This window comes from Lolium rigidum, chromosome 7 (assembly GCF_022539505.1).
Source record: "Lolium rigidum isolate FL_2022 chromosome 7, APGP_CSIRO_Lrig_0.1, whole genome shotgun sequence".
Classification (NCBI taxonomy): domain Eukaryota; kingdom Viridiplantae; phylum Streptophyta; class Magnoliopsida; order Poales; family Poaceae; genus Lolium; species Lolium rigidum.
The window spans coordinates 307,362,996-307,368,499 of record NC_061514.1 but is presented as its reverse complement, the minus strand read 5'-3'; positions in this window follow the sequence as shown (position 1 = coordinate 307,368,499).

Sequence of the window (5,504 nt, the reverse complement as noted above, 5' to 3'; positions counted from 1 at the left end):
AAGCGTCTGGGTTACACCAACGATCAGTGTCGAGGGGTCTGCTCCAATTTCCTATGTGAGTTCACACTTATGATTGATTCCTGCTTTGTTCGGTTCTGAAGAATCTGTTCAGTAATTATTTATTAAAACTTTATAGTGTTCAATTCATTTCATGATTTGTATCTCAAACTCGGTCTTGTTATTTTAGCAGAGTTGAACTTTTTTTTATCAAACACACATTATCCATTTGATTCTACAAAATTATCTCTGCAATAGATTTTACGAGTTAGAGTATTTCCACCTCTACTCTTCAATTGCATTACATCTGTACAAATTGTAGCAGAAAGAGAAAGGTATGGCTTGGGATCTACTTTTCCCTCTGGAATGTGGATCCGTGGACGATTATATTCCTGAGTTATTAAGGCGGTCACCAGTTTCGTCGTTGTTCGCCAATTTTGTTTACCTTTTTGTTTGTGTTTAAGAAGATGTAAAGGAAAATAGTGGGTATTTCTTTAAGGATTGGCTATGGTACAAGCAACTTCTAACTGGGTAGAAGTCGGTACAATGGTTCCTTTATTTGTGAACAGCAATTTTGTAATATTTTATTTATTCCATCCATGCTTGTATATTCTACTACAACCGTGTTCTAATGAATAAGGATTATTTTTTATTTAGGAAGTCAAATATGTAAAGTTTGACCAAGTTTTTAGAATAAATTATTAACATGTACAATGTAAAGTTAATACGTTAAGATACATCATGAATTGTATATTTCATAGAAAAAACATGTTATTCATTGGAACGGGTGGAGTATGAGTTTTTCATCAATTCTACTAGGTCATTTTGATCTATATGACATGTCGTTATCAGGTTAATATGAATATTTATAAGTTATTTAAACCAACAAATAAATTCCTAGATATACTTGGCACTAAATGACTTTACATTTGGCTTTGGTAAATAAAATATTCTTCTTGTGATACATGTTTGAAAAGGGAAATTCTTATTAAGCCCATCACCATGATTAGATGAGTGTTAGTTTCTAGAGCTGCCGCACCATTAAATAAATGCAGTGGTACCTATTACGCTTCAACGTCACCAACCAGCATACACAGAGCTCCGGCGACATTTGCTAGGCCTAGTGCCCGACGAGCTCCACACCGAAGATCGAGCCTAAGTTTGGGCCAACAAGGCTGGCCGCCCGTGGTGGCGTTGATGATGGCAAGGATAAGCCACCCAAATCAAGGTAGTCGACAGACAGGAGGCTAAAAGAAGGTTTTAGTTTGGGGCGAGGGGAACACCGACACCGGAGAATATCTATGTGCCCAGAGGATAGCCAACCAGGGCATGATAAACTGATGGCAAGGTGACACAATAGTGGAACCCACCACGGGGAGTGCATGACATCTGCTTGGCCAATGCTGGTGGGTGGGCCACAGTGGTTGGTGGAGTCTGGCGTCGGTGGTGCTTTTCTCCTCCCTCCTCTCCAACAACAAAACATCATAGAATTTTTAGTTGGAATTTGAAAAGGGTTTATTTGACATGTGACCACGAGTTACAAATGCCAGAGAGAGAGAGAGAGTGTGTGTGCGCGCGCAATTTTGGAGAAAGAGAATGTCGTTATCTGCTTGCGGTTGGAGTAGAAGGGCCCTCGGCAATGTGATGTCGTCGCCGCAGAGGTGGAGCCATAAAAACAAAATTTTGCGCTTGGACGCTCGTGTTCACAAAATATAATAGTCTCTTATGGTTGGTTCTATCTACTTATTTTATTTTTCCTGCGCAACCATGGGTATTCCACTAGCTAAATCTATAAAGTGATTATGTGCTTTCTAGAAAATCATTCATTAGGGAACAAAGATAGCAGTAAATGATATGATATGGTAAAGGAAGAAAAAAGATTACCTAGCTTGAGCATCTTGTCCATGTTCTCGCCCCTAGCTCTAATCTCAGCAAACCACCTCTTTGAAAGCCATTTGTATGATTCTGCGTATTACGAGGACAGAGCGAGCCACACAAGAGTCATGGCTATAGGTTAAACAAAAATATAGAGTGACCAACAATAGAAGGAAAAATATATTATCTTGAGAGTTTGTTTCGCATTGTCCATCTGTATCACATTCAATGATCTTAATTTTCTTAACATAGAGTAGTACATCTTTTTTAGAGAATACACGTACTCCCATCACAGGATGAACATAAAACTGCGAAAAATATACACACAATGTTATAATCTGATAGAAAAGTATGATTCGAGTAAATTTTGTTGTTGACATTTGATGTTAGTCTTTTCCAGGGCATGTACATACATTGTATTTCTCATATGACCCATAATTGTTAGCCTAAAACATATAATGCTTGCTTAATGCACATCCAATCATATCTACACTTCATGATATGTCACATGTGAAAAGCTGCATGAACCGCTGATAATCCTTGGTCGCCCCCGTAGGCAGGAAAGTACACACAATCCACATCCGTTGAGTTAGGAAACTACGGTTTGCATGCAAATTGTTGTCTTGGAGTTTCACTCTATATACTAATAGTACCATGCACACCATCAAATATGAGTTTTAACAACTTTCCCTATGAAATGATAATAGTCCATTAAATGGATTGGATATTCATGCAAACAAATAGGTAATTATGAAGATATAATTACGAAAATACTTCTCATGAAAATTGTAATGGTGTTATACATTGGCACCTTATCAAACAAAGTTTTTGGACCCTAATCGTGCCCGGCAATCTAGGGCGCAGCCCACTGGCAATTCACCACACCACGTGGCAAGGTCATGGATGGCGCGCAAATCGAACGCCCCCCCCCCCGCATGCCGCACCAATAGAAAAGAAATTTCACAGTGCCCATGTTAAAGTTTTTTTCCCCTTGTGGATATTAGGGCAGTTCCAATCGGAGAATTTTTAAACGTAATGGTCCATCACCTGGGATTACCAGCTTGCCGCCCACGCTAAGCTCCCTACCCCCACGCGTCCATTATAGATGGCCTTAGTAATTAAATCTTTTAAGTGATTATGTACTTCCTAGAAAATCATTCAATGGGGAACGGAGATAGCAGTACATGATATGATATGGTAAAGAAAAGTTCACCAACATCTTCAGCCGCGTCCCTCAAAGCGTCCCAAAGGGATTTAGGGTGCGTCGAACAAAATTTCGTTCCGAGCCGCACGCTCTAAAGCCTTCTTCTGTTCGGCACGGCACAATACGGTGTCCGCCGCCCCGAACCCGTCCCCGCTACACAGGGGACGCGTCGGGCACGCCGAACACAACGAAAAGCGAGGTGGGCTCCCACCCATCGGCGACCACTTCCATAACGGTTGGTTCACGCATTTTATTTCTCGTCGCGCCTTCCCTCCCGCGGCTCCCACCCCTTCGTCGCTGCTCGATTTGCCGGCCGTTTCGACGGCAAATCTCTTCTGAGTCGGGCACCATCATCGCGGCTGGCTCCCTCGCCGGCCTTTTCGCCGCCGCCGATTTGCCAGCGCATCCCAGAACGCGGCGTCAAATGGTCTCGTTGAGCATATGTGGAGGATCAAAGGATTATCAGCGAATGCCGCGACGCCTTGATCTACCTCATTTATTACATTTGTTTAATTGTTTAATTGTTTGTTGTATTTTAATTTAAAAACAATTTGGGCAAACATATTTATTTGTATGCTATGTTTAATAAATGGTTGTGCTTTCGTAAATCCTATAAAAAAAGTTTGGATGCGGCGTTTGGGTGGCTTTGGGGGACGCGGCACGAAAAAAATACGTCCTCTAAACGCTCGATCCGACGCCGTTTGGGAGGCTTTGGGGGACGCGGCTGGAGATCCTCTTAGATCATATACCCAAAGTTGATTGTTCGTTGGTAAAATATCCACTACAAGGATTAGATCTCAGTCCGACTCACCCAAAAGGATTTTTGCGTAAACTAGACAAACTGAAGTCAAGAAAAGAAAACTAACGTCACTTTGTCCATTTTAATCTCGTGCGTGTTGGTGGCCGTTCGCTGCAGCCCCGGCCAAATGCATCATGCTGCGCCCGTGCGCCGTGACCTGTCGTGTGCAAGCTGCTAGGTCTAGGCATGTCCGCTGTGCCGACCGTGCCACTGCTCTGGACAGCGCCCAGCCCTCCACGTCCGGCGGAGCCGTAAGGCAGTACAAGCTCGTCCATCTTGCCGTTCCTGACCGGATAAAGGTCCCACTACCTCTCCTCGCGTGCTTATCAGTAAAATAGGATCGATGATCAAGCTGCAACCATGCTTGGCTGCAACTCACCAGTATCGGCCGGTACCCAACATGAATGAATTCTCGGTGGTATACAACACCAAAAAATAAGAAGTAAAATAAGATCTAGGATGTACAAGCGGACATCGCCGGGGCGGCACCAATTGGGTCGCTCATGAGTGGACGGCGTCGGGGACGGCTACGAGCCTACCATCACATCGTTGCTCAAGCTGCTTACGAACCTTGGCGGCAGACGCGCACAAGGGATTCCGATCTGGTCGATGGAAGCTGACCAAGCTAGCGTTTGTGACAAAGTCTATAGCATTAGTCATGGGCGTTTTATCCTTTTATGTCCAGTTATCCCGAGAAAGTCTCAGTGTAAATTTGTATTTCTTCCAAGTCCCTAATGGATATACTACCAATAAACAATCAACTTTGGCTAGATAGTCCAAGGCCTATGAACATCTGGGTAAATCACCAATTTTCCCGAAAAAATATTACCTTGTCCACGTTCTCACCCCCAGATCTAATCTCAACAAACCACCCCGCTAGAAGCCATCTGTGCGCCTTCTCCATATTACGAGGACAGAGCAAACCACACAAGGGTCATGGATAGGTAAAACAAAAATATAGAAGGCCTCACCACCAGAAAAAAGAAAAAAACATACAGTGAGTGCATCTCGGAGAAGAGGAATTCAGGACCTCCGCCTTCATCCTAAATCTGGGCCGGAGAAACGAAATACTGGAAAGGAAAAGCAAATCACATATTAATAAAAAAACAGAACAGAAGTGTAGAACGTAAGAAGAAAAACATGTATAGAGAATGTTCAAGTGTCGGTATACCTGGTAGGGAGCGCCATCCTCGACGTTCTTCTCGACATCCGGCCACTAGTCCCTCTGCAAAGTGCAAACTGTCGCCTCTCTCTGTGCAAGCCTAACCCTCCGCAGGTATAAATAGAGTCGTCGTTGGAGATGGGCAGCTCTGTACAGGCGATTTCACATTTATTGTGGGAAGGGTGTGAGCACACAATTTCATTTATTGACCTGTTTTCCTTTACAAAAAAAAGGCCCAGTATATACAGCTACGTACTCATTAACTCAGCACACAATTACATTTATTGTGGTGGTCTGGAATGGTGTGACCTGGGAGTAAGGCGATTTAAAACTTTAAATACGACATTAAAAGGCCTCATTAACTCAGCACAAGGAACCAAATTATGCTACTAGTACTCCCGATGGAAGCCAGCTTAGCTTTTTTTTTTGAGAAAAATGGCGCTTTATTGATTAAACAACATCAGAAC